Here is a 14,776-nt window from a genome sequence, read left to right on the forward strand (position 1 = left end):
TCTATTTCTGGCCCTGCCACTGATCTGTAATGGGACCCTGTGCAAGACACAATGTGCCTCATTTTGTACTGTCTTGTCTATTTAGACTGTAACCTCTTCAGGGTAGGAAAGGTTTCTCAGAGTACAGTTCAGCAGTATCTGACACAGATGTGAAAAGAAAGAATAAAATATATAAGCAGTTAATTTATCGAAAAACCCCCAAATCTGAAAGTTCCAGGCATTTTTTTCCCCATGTTATGAATGCTGTAGAAAATAAGGTGTTTCTGGGTGTCTCCAACATCCATTGAGATCGCATACTAGTGCGTTAATATGATTTTTAGGTTTTGTATTTTTTTTTTTTTAAAGAAATTAACTTTGCAGTTAATTTTAACTTTTTTAAACTTTTAACACATTATTTAAGATAACGCCTTACTATATTTTCTGCAGTCAACAGCAGTCAAGATTTAAACAAAAAAAAAAAAACTAATTCAATATCAAAACACCAACTGTTAATATAACATGAATAGATGACCAGATTGCTCTTGTGACAGAAGTGGTCACGAGTTGTCTACAAGGGTAACAACTTATCATATGTTTTTAATTTTTTCTTTCTGTACATTATGCTACTAACAGTGGGGGAAGTTTCCATCAGCTTCTGGGTTGAAGAGAGGAAATGGAGTCCATCTGCGTAGGAATTCATTACAAGTCTGATAATGACAGCATCATATGGATGAGTTCACTGTTTGTAATGGAGGGCAGTCTAAAAACACTGGGAAGCATAAACACACATCTGAGAAGAAATATAACACCCCTAACTAGGCAAATTAACAAAAATATAGTAGTAAGATGAGGCTCACTCTCATTTCCTTGGGGTCTACAAACTCTAAAGGAACAAAATACAGTGAAAGAATTCTTGAGGAATTGTTTGTAAGGTGTTTCTTCAGCTGGGTCTGTCCTCAAATACTGCTGCTTTTTATTCCCAATTACAATAATAAATTAACATAAAGGTGCTTTCACTCCAGGAAAGAACATAATTGGAAACTGATAAACTGCCACAAGTGTAATTTGACCCATAAGATTCAATGAGAATAATCAGGAAGTAGGTGATGACCCATAAGCCAGATGTTTAAGACATTCAGATACCTCACGTCTGACAAAATGATAAACAACAATCCCTTTGCACATACTAGATAATCTGATCCCATTTCCATATAGATTTCTTAATTCTTTCCCTGAACACGTGGTGCTGGCACAGACCTGGGCTGGCAGCCTGCACAGACCTCTGCAGTGTCAATTCCAAAGCCTCTGCCGTAGCTCTTGCTATCTGATGCCAATGTTGCAGTTTGCTCAAGGTAAGATTTACATGTAGGCTTCTGCTGAAAGTACACCACCACCACGAACAGGTTTCAGATGTCCTCCATGTTAGCAGCAACACACAGAGTAGGAATACTAACCATGACTGGCAAACTTAAGAGGTTTAATTTCCCAGCATATTTATTTATTCAACTGACTATCATAAAATGCCTGTCACCTTGACAACAAGGCATTTATTTACAAATCTGGAAGCACTGAATGGCATAAAGATACATATACAGAGTGCAACGTTATGGGAAATGGCTGTCATTGCTCTTTGAAAAGTACCTCCAAAAGAGTAGCGGGAGGAGGGAGGCGCAGGAGGAGAGAACGTGACACAGGAGAGGGATTCTGGTGCAGTTTCTTGCTTCTTACCACAGCAGGCATTTGTTTAGGGATATTTCTGAGAGTTGGTAACCATCTGTAGTTGCTTAGCAATCGAGTTCTCAATAACCCACTAAATGCCACAGGCTCCAACAGGTGTAAGCAGTAAGTATAGATGAAGGATATTAACACCGATTACCTCTGGAGGATGAGGCAAACCAGTGCAAAATTAAAACCACAGGGACTTTCTGTGGAGCTTCAACTGGTGATTCAGGATAGGACAGATATGCTCTGCAGACTCTGTTCAGGACAATGCACGCGGTAGCATCTGTTCCTTTGGGAACCAAACTTAACCTACCTATATCCAATCTACAAAAGAGTCCAAGAAAACCTATAGCTCCATTAACCCAGAGCAGCTTACTATCGCTCACCTAAAAAGTCAGGGTTTTTTAAAAGGTACTACAGACACGGCACCAAAAATCAACAACCTACATTTGAAACAAAAAATGCAGGTTCTCCTTCCAATTACATTTTTATTTGTCTAAAATGAGACTAATTATGCTGATGAGAGCAAGATCCAAATGGCACCTAAGCCCTGAAGATCTGAAAGTCTTTCTTTGTGTGTGAAGATAGTGCACGTTTGCACATACAGGAAGAATTTTTTATTTGATGTAACAAAGCACTCACAACCTGACTCTGCTCCAGACTTACCTCCAGTACAAACAAGAAATCAAATCCACTAAATCTGCAAGTCCAGCTGTCAATCCCCTACACATCAGAACCAGAAGCTGTTCAGTGTGTTATCGCACACATCCTTCCAGAAAACGAAGAGGCTGCTCCTCACAGGTCTGCCAGTCATCTAGTCTGACAAAGTAGTTTCAAACTTGTCTTGTGTCTTTTATTAGTCAGCATGAATCAAAACGTTGTCCTAGGCATCTACTGCCCTTGGGGTTCTTCAGCACTACAGACAAATTGATGCATTATGAGAAATATAAGGAGGAGCAGTGACTCAACCTCCAATTCCTTTTCCACAATCGCATACAGTGGAGGCAGGCCCAGGAGCCCCTCCACCACATCACTGAATCTCCTAGTTGTATGAGACCAGTATACTAGCAGTACTTACCAAATGATAACATGCAAAAATATCCAAACCAGCTAAGCAACCTCCCACACACCAAAAATGTTAAAGACTAGTAATTTGATTCATAGACATTAGCTGAGTATAAGCTACAGGAACATTTAGTTTTAAATTTGGCAACTCTCACAAGGCAGTTTTTGCAGGTTTTTACCCTCCCCTTCAGAAAACAGGTTTTGTTCATCTCTCACATGCTGTATATAACAGAGTATGCTGTAAAGTTAGAGCTGGTCAAAAAGGATCCCACCCCCACCCCCACCTCCCCCAGCAAACACGAGTTTGCTTTTTGACCATTATTTTAGATTTGTGGAACATGGGTCATCAACAGCTTTATTCTTTTTCTTTTTTAAGAATATTCTTAACAAAAACCCTAATCAACTCCTCAAACTATATCTATAAAATACAGATATCTTCAAAATAATCATCAATATTAGCAAACTCATGAGTGTTCAGGTTTGACTTTTAAAAAAAAAAAAATCTGTCTACATGTTTTAAAGGTTGCATCTTCAAGGTATCTGAGCACATCTCAGTCATTAACAAACAAAGATATTCTATGACAGAGAAAACATTATCATCCCTTTACAGACAGAATGCCTACAAACATCATATGAGCAGCTCAGGATTATACACAGAGTTAAAGGCTGAGAGGAGAAATAAATCAGGACCCCACAATATATTCTAGTTGCATCATCACCTCTTCCCTGCAGATGGGATAATCTTCCTAAAATTTGGGGCATTCACACGAGGCATTTGGTTCAAGATAATCTCTGTGATGTACCTCACCAGTTTACAAAGTGCCATTCTGTACGCTAGAAGCTCAAAGCAACAAGGTGGGCTCTTCGAATTTTTACCCAATGTTATAAAAAATAACTTCGTGCTGTTAATAGCCCACATGTAGCATCTCTTCAATAAATACAGAATATTGGTGAGCTTGAAGGGACACCTGCTGGCAAAAGGTGACATTACAAGCACGTAGCATCAGCCCTATGTTACTGAGTATTGGCATAAGAACGAGAACCTCAAATGATATTACAGCCTGTGATTGTACAATGATCAATAGCCTGGAGGAGATAGCAACTGTAATGAAAGGCATAAAATATTCATCTTGCTTAATTCAGGATTCAGTTGCAATTGCATCAGGGTAACCCTATCCAGTTAGGTTACGTGGCTGTCTTAAAACATGGATAAACTGAATACTGCATCTGCAAAGGAGGAAGATGTTATTCAGCTAGAACCCGGGTGCATTGCCACGCTTCTCGTAAGGGCCCTGCCAGCTGAGCAAAGAAGGTGAAGCAAAGGTACCCAACACCAGGTGAATGCAAGATTCTGCCTCAGCAGGAAACGGCCAGAGGTGACTGTGGGAGAAGAAGTACACACCCTCATAGGTGTACATACAGTAGTGGATTTCAATCGGGGTTAGCACCTTTGAGGATTTGGACAAAAAAGGAAAGAACAGCATCTACAAGAAGACAGCACGTGAAGAGCACCACTACGGTATCTGGACACCTCCCCACACTGCACTATTAAGAGTCAAAGGCTCCAGAAAAACCTAGCCTGTCCTGACCACAGAGATTACAAAAAGTGGAAACGACCGTACCTAGACAGGAGTGAGGATTCCCATGCAAATACAAACATTTCACATTCTGCCAGTGCTTATGCCAGGGGCTAAAAAAAGCACCAGGTTCACAAACCAGGGACATGGACTCATCCTTCAGACACAGTAAACAACTTACCTGACTAGACTCTTTCTGTGAGCCACGATACTGGATAAAAGTCTTCATTTTTCCCTCCTTCTCTAAAGGTATCAGAACTTTTCTATGACACAATGCTGTGCTTTGCCACATTAAGGTGATGCAACACTAATGGAGGGATACCTCCCCTCCCCTAATTCAGCTCGTCATGCTTGTCTTAGAACATTTTATACTGGGGAAGAAGCGACTTCTCCATTAGATGCACTGGCGAGCAGACAAGACACTGTAGTTAAAAAAACACTGTAACCATTTCTTCTTTTTATCGATATAAAGGGAGGGACTTTAACTTTTCGAATGCTCACATTTGCCATAAAAGGCCAACCTGCCTCAAAGCTGCTCTTTACCAGCTTATCTTCCACACTCCTTTTTATAAAAATCTATTAGCCAGGCTGCAGAAATGCTTTAGATGTGGTTTTCTGCTTTGAAAATAAGAATCCCAACAGATACCCTCTTGCACTGAAAAAAACAAAAGCAAAAAACCAGAAGTTACTGCCCATACTGTAGCACTAACCAACACAACTAAAATAACCACCCCGTATGTATCTGGGATGGGTAAATCGACAAGTATTCAGAGGTATAGAACACTTCAATTTCATGCGCTCTAGCACTTGCTATTACTAGCAAAAACATGGGAAAGATGTACATAAAGCAATGGAAAAATACCTGGACGGCATGCCCTGTATGTGGCTCTGCTTTTGAGTTTTCTTCAGCAGGATGTGCTTGTTCTAGTAAATTATTGGGTATCAACCCTCTTCCATGAGAGCATCAGGGGTAAGAGTAGATTTAAGGACCACCCTTGTCACTACCTCTACACCCCATCTCAATTTCTGCTTTAAATATTTCTCCAACCTTGTAATGATATTGATTAGCTAATGTTTGTGAAGTTTTGACCTAAAACATAGTAACTGCAAACACAATGGTTCCATACATTTAACAGGAGGAAAAAGAAGTCAAAATACTTTCCTATGACTTTTATTTCCAAATATAGTTGTGGGGATCCCCTCCCCCTTTTTTTTCTAAATGCGAAGCTTTTCAAGTCCTTTTGCTTCAAGCTGATCCTCATAATTAAAAGAACTGATAAAAAAGCCTTCATTAAAGGGATCTGTGCATATTAGAGTTCATTAAAACGTAATTCCCACAAAACAGGACATTTTAATCTATCCATACTTGGGAAAAGAGGGAGGAAAATTAGATATTTTTCCCCCTGCATGTATCTGTAGGCCATATGTGTTAATTACAATTTACTTGTCTAAATGAGAAAATTATACATTAGCAAGTAGTTAACTAGTTATTAACTCAATTACTCTTCAGAGATTTGGGAGAAATTACACTCCCAGCTAAGGTGTCCATTCTAGCTTGTATATTATTATTTTGCATGTTCATCCACTGAGAAGTTGTTGAAAGGATTAAAACCATATTAAATATGCCACTTAAGTATTGTAAGTTACACAGAGAAATACTCCTTTAACCATTTTACAGGAAGGTACACTGAGGTAGAGGTTACAGACAGCCAACACTCCACACTGTGTTTGTTATAATTCTGGCTACACATTACCAAAACAGAAAACTCTTTTGAGTAAACAGAGTGAGCGTATTCAACAACTGCAAGCAGATGAGTAAAAACAGCACATGATGATATGTAAAAAAGTACAAAGCTGAATGAACTGTTTGAGTTGATGAGGATACAGCAGAAGGGGCCCAGAAGAGATCAGCAGACTTTTAGCATCACATTCCAAGTTGCCGTGTGTGTGTGTGTGTGTGTCAAAGGATGCTTCTTGACCAACTGCAAAAGAAAGTGTCTCGAGGTAGACCTAGTAATTCTCTTCTCCTTAGTTTCCCCAACTGTGAAACAATAATAGCAACAGTGATCTTGTTCTTTGAGATATACCGATTAAAATGACATTAGTGTTAGATACTGCTTTTTATAGTCTTTTTCCATGCAGTTATCAGTCCCATCGTACACATTATGAATCTATACTCACATCATTCCTAAATAACAGCAAAATGATATTAAATTATTTGTAAATGGGAAATGTGTGCATGAAGTGACTGTTATCTGGGGGTTCCTGTTGTCGTCTTTACTCCTACTCAGATTTTAACACTGCAAGTACAAATGGAAAAATGGGGCCAGGCAGACATACAGGTCCCTTTTTGGCTAACCTTTTAAATTTAGTGCAATTGTCCAAATAGGTGGTGCTTACAGTGCAATACTTAACCATTTGTTCTACCATTGATCCTCTCTATTCACACACACTATCACATTACTAAAAAGTCATTTTAGCAACAAGAGGAATCCAACTTCCTTTGTAAATAAATCCCAGACACATCAAACTAGCAGCTTCCATCTCCCTTCCCAGTTAAATGGTATTTGGCTGAACTCCTGAGGTAAAAGCAGAGGAGACATATCAGTAATTTGGCAGACACAATCCTCTAAGGAAGATTATGCTAGGAAAATCATTCACATCTGGTCAGTGGGAAGTGGGAGTAAAAGACTGTTTTCCTTACACGTTTCACAGCTACCTTGTACTGGTACGAGTCATTACATACAGTAAAGCACCATAAGGGGTAAGACGGTCTAGAACATGCCTAATCCTCAACTAGGGTAAATTGCCTCCTTGGAGTAGCACCATTTTCTACCGGGTTACCTGTTCAGCGTATCAGCAGCTCTACTTGATAAAAACCATTCAAAATATCAGATATCTGGTATTTTAGAGAAACAGGCTCAGTATCTTTATATATAAAGTTGCTGGCTTTTTCTTTTCAAGATGCACACAGTAATGCTTTTCACAAATGCTATATCCTCAGTCTAACTGGTATGTAATGAACTGTTGATAGATGACAGCAATCGTGAGTGACTGCTATTATATCTTGTTCTGTGAGTGGCAGAACGAATAGCATGAATTCATTTCAGAGTGAATGAATACCTTCAAAGCACCTTTCATAAAACAGGAGCCTTCAAAGCAGGGTTACCATTTTCAAAGATTTGATATTGTTCCAATTTATTTTTCAGATGGAGGGCCAAGCTCATCCACATTGCAAGCCTTTTGAAGTCAGACGCCAGAGCTGACTTTGGTTCACACATTTTAATATACAGGGTATGTCTCCGAAAACAATTGTTACTGTACCTACTAATTGTATTGCATTATACGGCACATCGTACAGTTCTATTGCTGTCAGCTGATGGTCACCCTACAGACAGACTTAACCCATTACTTCACTGTGCTACTCTTCAGATGGATTTGCTGCATGTCTCTCGAAGGCAACAGCACCTTTAGTGCTCACGAAAGACTAGGTGAGATTTCCCAGCAGAACAACTGATAGCATGTGTTCACAAGGAGGCAACAACCTGGGCTGAATTACAGAACTTATGTTAAAATATTCTCCATACTCTGCCAAAGTTACCACCTGGCACCCGTTCTGTCTCACTTCTATGTGGCATGTTCATGTAGTAGTACAAAGTTAATATTATAGCAAACTAAAGGATAGATGTCAGCAGCAAAAGTACACTACAACTCCAAGACAGATACTTTAATTTTCATGCTCGCAAAACTGTGGCTTCATGTAATAATAGGACTTTGGATTATGCGCTGTGCATTAGGAACTTCTGAAAAGTGATCTGAAATAATCTGTCTCTACTGAGCAGACTGCACTAGAAGAAAGCAAGGAAAACACATTTGCAAGTTCTTTTAATACAGCTGGACACTAAAAATGCTTTCTTGGAAAGTACCTTTCTGAATCAACAAAACATGCAGAGACTTTACCCACAGATTTCACAGTCCTAAATTTCATTCATTGTTCTACCTCCTCTTTGGACACATACGACATCTTTCAATTTCTCTACAAAATATTAGGGTTTTCAGTTAAGAGAATGCCACCTGTCTAAATAAACTCAGTGTATCAATGTATCACCTTTGATGAAGCATTAACGCATGAAGCTTTCTTGGACCCGGGTATAATTTCTGGTTTATGCAGAGCATTTACTTCAGAGCAGGGAGGCAGAAGGGGAAAGACCATTGAAAAGGCCATCAGTGAGACAGACTCGAACCCTGATGCTCATACAAAAAACAAACATTACTTTTCCATCCACCTTAACTCTTAAAATCAACCTTCTGGTTCCTCTCCTAGTCCTCTTTTAATGTCCTTTCTGAAGGACAAGACATGAAGGTTGGGAACAGGACATGTGTTACTGGAGAGTAAACTAGACAGCATAAATCTGTGTCCTGTCAGTTATCCGCACCATCTGTGGCCTACGAGATCACTGTTCCTGAGCAGTTCGTAACCTCCCACTGAGGGAAGGAGGCTCATAATTCTGATGAAATCAAAGCTCAACCTGCAGAAATTCTGCATTCTCTGTTAACTGAAACAAACTGCTGACCAACGTGACGAAAAGAAACCTGAGTCTGTTTTCATGGTTGTAGCAATCCTATTGATTTATACAGAGCACAGATCCTTCCCTTCTTTTAATTGGCATTTTTTTCTCTGTCAGTCTTTTGTTAACAACAACAGCAAGAAGAGATCAAACAAATTTCAATTCCTTCACACCACATGATGCTTATTAAAATTTCATAAAGGTCTCTGAAGTTGCTAGTGCTACTGTGCCATGTCCATTACAGCAACTAGAACATACAGTGCCCAAAACAATGGTTTTTTTGCCTTGGGACACCAGGGTTCAATGTATGCAAAAAGTATACAGATGCTAAGCCACAAGCTGCTCTGTACTGCAGACAGTTTAAGTGCTTTATATTGTTCACATTTCCATGACACTTGAAGATTCTTTGCAGAACTCGTATAATGAAGCCCTTGACTTTCCAGATATTAAAAAATATGCTGCTTATGGTACTGTAGTTCAAGACTTGAATTCTTTTCATATTTACACATGTAAAGAGGATCTGTACCCCGAGGAAACCGTTTTTCATGATTTAGAAAGCATACAGCTTGGGCTTCTCTGCTATTCTGCTGCTTCCTCCAAAGCACACACCACTCAACTACATACCACCTAGATACAGAGGGGAAAAACAAAAAAATATTGGCCATGTTGTAAGCAGTTACCTTAGGTTTTCTAAAAGATCACACTGCTTTCATTGCACTGTGGAAACATCTGGATTGCAAGATGAATGCTGTTTCCAGGATCTTTGTCGTATTTGCCTCAGAATTTAGAAGACACGACTGCTAAATCACGGCATCGGTAGAAAAGAAAATATGGTTTCATGTGGAAGGTCGTTTATTATTCATGAAAACTGTATCCTATTCCTGTTCCTCTTGACATTCCTGTACATGGCCAAATAGTGGAAACCTCAACTCATGATCTCAACTTTGTCCTCATCTATCATGCTGTGCCACACTACCATGCTGTTTACTGAAGGTTATGCTGATTTGCATCCCAGTTCTGTATAAATTCTTTATTTTCTTTCTTCTCATGCAACTTTCCTATTTCCTACTTCTTTTTCCTTAAGATTATAAATTCTCTAGCACAAGTTCTATCCTATCTGGACTTCTGTAACGCCTTTGACACAGTCCCCAACAATATCCTCTCTAAATTGGAAGGATATGGATTTGATGGGCGGACTGTTCGGTGGATGGCTAATTGGTTGGATGGTCACATCCAGAGGGTAGTGGTCAATGGCTCAAGGTCCAGATGGAGATCAGTGACGAGTGGTGTTCCCCGTCCGTACTGGGGCCAGTGCTGTTCAATATCTTCATCAATGACATAGACAGTGGGATCGAGTGCACCCTCAGCAAGTTTGCAGATGACACCAAGCTGAGCGGTGCAGCTGACACACGTGAGGGATGGGATGCCATCCAGAGGGACCTGGACAAGCTCAAGAAGTGGGCCTATGTGAACATCATGAGGTTCAACAAGGACAAGTGCAAGGTCCTGTCCTGCACCTGGGTCGGGGCAATCCCTGATATCAATACAGGCTGGGGGATGGAGAGCAGCCCTGAGGAGAAGGACTTGGGGGTACTGGTAGATGAAAAGCTGGACATGAGCCGGCAATGTGCTCTCGCAGCCCAGAAAGCCAACCTTATCCAGGGCTGCATCAAAAGAAGCGTGGCCAGCAAGGCGAGGGAGGGGATTCTGCCCCTCTACTCTGCTCTGGTGAGACCCCATGTGGAACGCCGTGTCCAGCTCTGGGGTCCTCAGGAAGGACATTGGACCTGTTGGAGAGGGTCCAGAGGAGGCCACAAATATGATCAGAGGGATAGAACACCTCTGCTATGAGGAAAGGCTGAAAGAGCTGGGGGTGTTCAGCCTGGAGAAGAGAAGGCTGCAAGGAGACCTTTTTGCAGCCTTCCAGTACTTAAAGGGGGCCTACAAGAAAGATGGGGATAGTCTTTTTAGCAAGGCCTGCTGCGACAGGACAAGGGGTAATGGTTTTAAAATAAAAGAGGGTAAATTCAGACTTAGATATAAGGAAAAAATTTTTCACGATGAGGGTGGTGAAACACTGGAATGGGTTGCCCAGAGAGGTGGTAGATGCCCCATTCTTGGGAACATTCCAGCACAGGCTGGATGGGGCTCTGAGCAACCTGATCTAGTTGCAGATGTCCCTGCCAATTGCAGGGGGGGTGGACTAGATGACCTTTAAAGGTCCCTTCCATCCCAAAGCATTCTATGATTCTATTGGAGGCCATTGTAAATAAGTAATCAAAACCAAAAGCTCAGCAGAGGAAGCTACAATGTGTAACTTGGGAGTCACCATCATAGTCCAAGTAATGCGATTTTAGTCATCTGACAAGAATTTCTTAAAAAAAAAAAAAAAAATTAAATTAGCCTTACAACAACTATAATACATGCAGTTTTATTTTATTCTAGGCAACTCTAGATAAGCCTACTATATTGCTAAATACAATTAAATGCATCATAACCTACAGTACAGCACGTATCTTTCCCCATATTTGACCAACATCACTGAGCAATGAATTATGGAATGCTGCACAAGGCTAAAGACACCCCAATTTCATCTTCACATCAGTAAAAGCCAAGTATGTAGCAGCTGTATACAGCACGGAGAGGAATACTTTCCCACATCTGATACACAGTACAGGCATGAATAACAGGTTCCACCTGCGAGGCTGCACAAACCCATGCAGTCCCAAGAGGCTACAGTTTCATTTGTGACGCTATACCCACCGACCTTGCATCCCAAAGGAAGACAACATCACTGCAGCCATCAGGCTGCTCAGTCAGTCTGCCCCTTCCCTGTACTCACCAAGGCTCCACACACCTTGGTCTGTAGCACACAGGATGATGCCAGGTACATTTTCACAAAACCCAGAGGAAACATTAGGCCTCGTGAGACACATGAAATTTGTGCCATTGGCATTATCCCCCCTTAGTAACAGGAAAACAAAACACAGAGGTCCGACTCTACAAGGGTGCGTGGCAGAGCTAAACTTGACGCCGTGTCCCCAGGTATCAGCATTTCTGTCACAAACTTTGGACCCCACAGATGAATCTCCAGGGAATTATGGGCTTTATCCCACAACACACCCCTCCTTATTAAGATGGTACGGAGAAATGAATGTCGGCAGGGAAGACCATTTTCAACAGCACTGAGTATCCAAGTCACTTCTGTCACTGATGCTAGCGCAGAGTCTCAGTAGCCCTGAACACCAGGCCGAAGTTGAAACACGTGCCACAGAGCACTCACTTGGCCTGCTGCATTTGAAGACCCAAGCTGTACATGAGGAGCTACATGTTTTATTAAATGAGCTGCCTTTTCAAATTTGGTAACTTCCCACTCCTCTCCTGCAGACACTTCTGAAGTCATCTTCCGACCACTACAGTGAACCAGATAAAACTCACTGGGAATTAGGAAATTTGCCTCCCACTGTGTGTATTGAATCTTAGATGATGAAAATAAATAAACAAATAAGCCCTCGAGTTTCCCTCTGAACTGCAGTGTAAATACTTCTTAAGAGTGGAGCAAGTGGTTTGAAGAGCTTGTTTCACTTGTTCCATGCAAATATCAAGATTAACAGAGAGATTAATTATGTCCCATTTTTCTTTTTACAAAGGATACAGGCAGATTTAGAATAACAAAAATAAACCCTCTGGATTAATATTCATAACACAATGCTGAGCAGTACAAAAGCAACTCATTTTTTATGTAGAAAGGGGGAGAAAACAAACTGTCAAGAGTGCTCCAGAAGCATAAATACATATTAAATAAGGAAGTCTCACAGGATGTACTTTCTCAGTCTGTTGAAAGAGGGTTGGGGGCTCAAAAAGGGTGTGCAACATGTCATGGTCTCAGGGAATGAAACCAAGTTAAAGAATTCCGAATCAAAATTTGATTTGGGTCACGTCAAAACTTGTATCTGTTCCTATTTAAGTTTTCTGTTCATCCTTATGAGAGCCGTAACCATGGGTTCAGGTCTCTTAACGGCTTCAAAGCTCAGGAGGATTTTGGTTTGAGATCCGGGTAAGTTATGTCTGTGCATTAGCTAGCCAAGTGCATTACGCAGGGAACACTGGACAAGCCAAAAAAAAAAAAAAAAAGTGTTGCCATCGCTGCCCCCATACTTTGGCAATACATACAAGCCCAATTTTGAAACATGCAGCACTAAAGAGTGAAATAAGAAGAATGAAATGCTGCCTGAGAAAGAAACTAATCTTGCAGTTTACAGCAGGTTCTGACTGAGGTAGGAGAACTTTGTGACTATTTTTAAGTTCCCACTTCACCTAAATATGCACTTATCTGAGAACTGCACATTAGATACACAACTAAAACATTGCTATGCTGATAGGTGCTCTTCTAAAAAGTAACAGCCGTACTAGTTCTTGAAATTGTTTGACAAGCTTTTAATTATTTAGTTTAGAATTAAAAGCCTGTTGGTTTTTTTCACTGGAGTCACAGTATTAGTGGGACTCTTAGATTTTAAGTTTCTGAGCTTTGCAAAACTAAAAAAGCTTGGCAACATTAAAATGTGCTATTTAAAATTATCATTATACTCGATATCCTGATCATTAGAGGCATGGAATCACAGTTTCTGCATGCTGATCATTTGCAGTGCTGTCTTGTGTAAGCGGTTAAGTTATTCAGCTCAGGTTACACCGAATACTGGGTTATCCAAGAACATTAGATGACTCCTCAAGACCAGTAGGTTTAGGAGGTTATGGGCAGAGAGTACACAATCCAGGAACATGTAGATTTGCAAAGATTTGTTTATTTATAAAAGGAACAAAACTTGACAGCTTGAAGTATACTTCCAACCACTGAAAAAACATTTAGTTCTTGCTGGGCAGGCCTGGGTTTTGTTTTTTGAATAACAAAATCCAAGAGAAATTCCAGCATTCTTCCTGGCACCCCTTGAGCTCTCTTTTTGACTTTTCATCCAGTTTCAGGCAATTCTGGAACTTACACGTGCAATGAATCTTATACATGACAATATCCATGATACATGTGATTTGCTGTGTAAAGTATATTTCACTTGCATCACTACTGGGCATGCAAACTGTTAAGTGATGGTTCCTTCTCACATACACTACATGAATACCACAATGCTTGTTTATGAAGCAGACTGTATTGATGTATAAGAAAAAAAAAAAAACACAACAAACCAAAACACAAACCACACCCACAACCTCAGACCACACTGGAGTTCATTTTCAGAGAAGCCCCAGAAGATCAAGCCATAACTCTTGTGCAGGGATTATGCTACATTAAATTGGCACCTGCATCATCTGTGCACTAGATATTAAAACCATTGCGTAGTACAGTGCATAAAAGATTTAGGTCTTCAGCTGCTAATTCAGTTAGATCAGGAGTAATTACCTCCTGTGTTTCATGTGTGATAGGGGTCAAATATCCAAAACTGTCATTTGCCTTTCTGCAGCATTTTGACTTGCTCAGTTTGTAATACCACAACCTCTACTTCCCCACTAATTATTCCAATTACAAATCTGTGTATTTGCTTCCTCTTTTCTTCTTGTCTTTATTAAATGTCATCTTACTGATTCTCGGACATTTTCCCAATGAATCAAAATTATTTCCAGTTATATCCTATCTTCCAAAGCACTGACAACACCCACCTCTCCCTCCAGGTTTGCGTAAACTCAAAATGCTCTAAGTAACTGAGAAGCCTCTAGAAGTTTAATTTAGCAGGCAACACATTTACATTCACTTATGATTTCAAAGCTGACATTATTCTATACGCTATGGCCTCCTAAAAAAGATTTCACACAATATCAGCAAGACTGTACTCAGGTCATCCTGTTTGGAAAAAACTG

Source organism: Nipponia nippon, unplaced genomic scaffold, assembly GCF_047370975.1.
Source record: "Nipponia nippon isolate SJK-2023a ecotype South Korea unplaced genomic scaffold, ASM4737097v1 scaffold_27, whole genome shotgun sequence".
Classification (NCBI taxonomy): Eukaryota; Metazoa; Chordata; class Aves; order Pelecaniformes; family Threskiornithidae; genus Nipponia; species Nipponia nippon.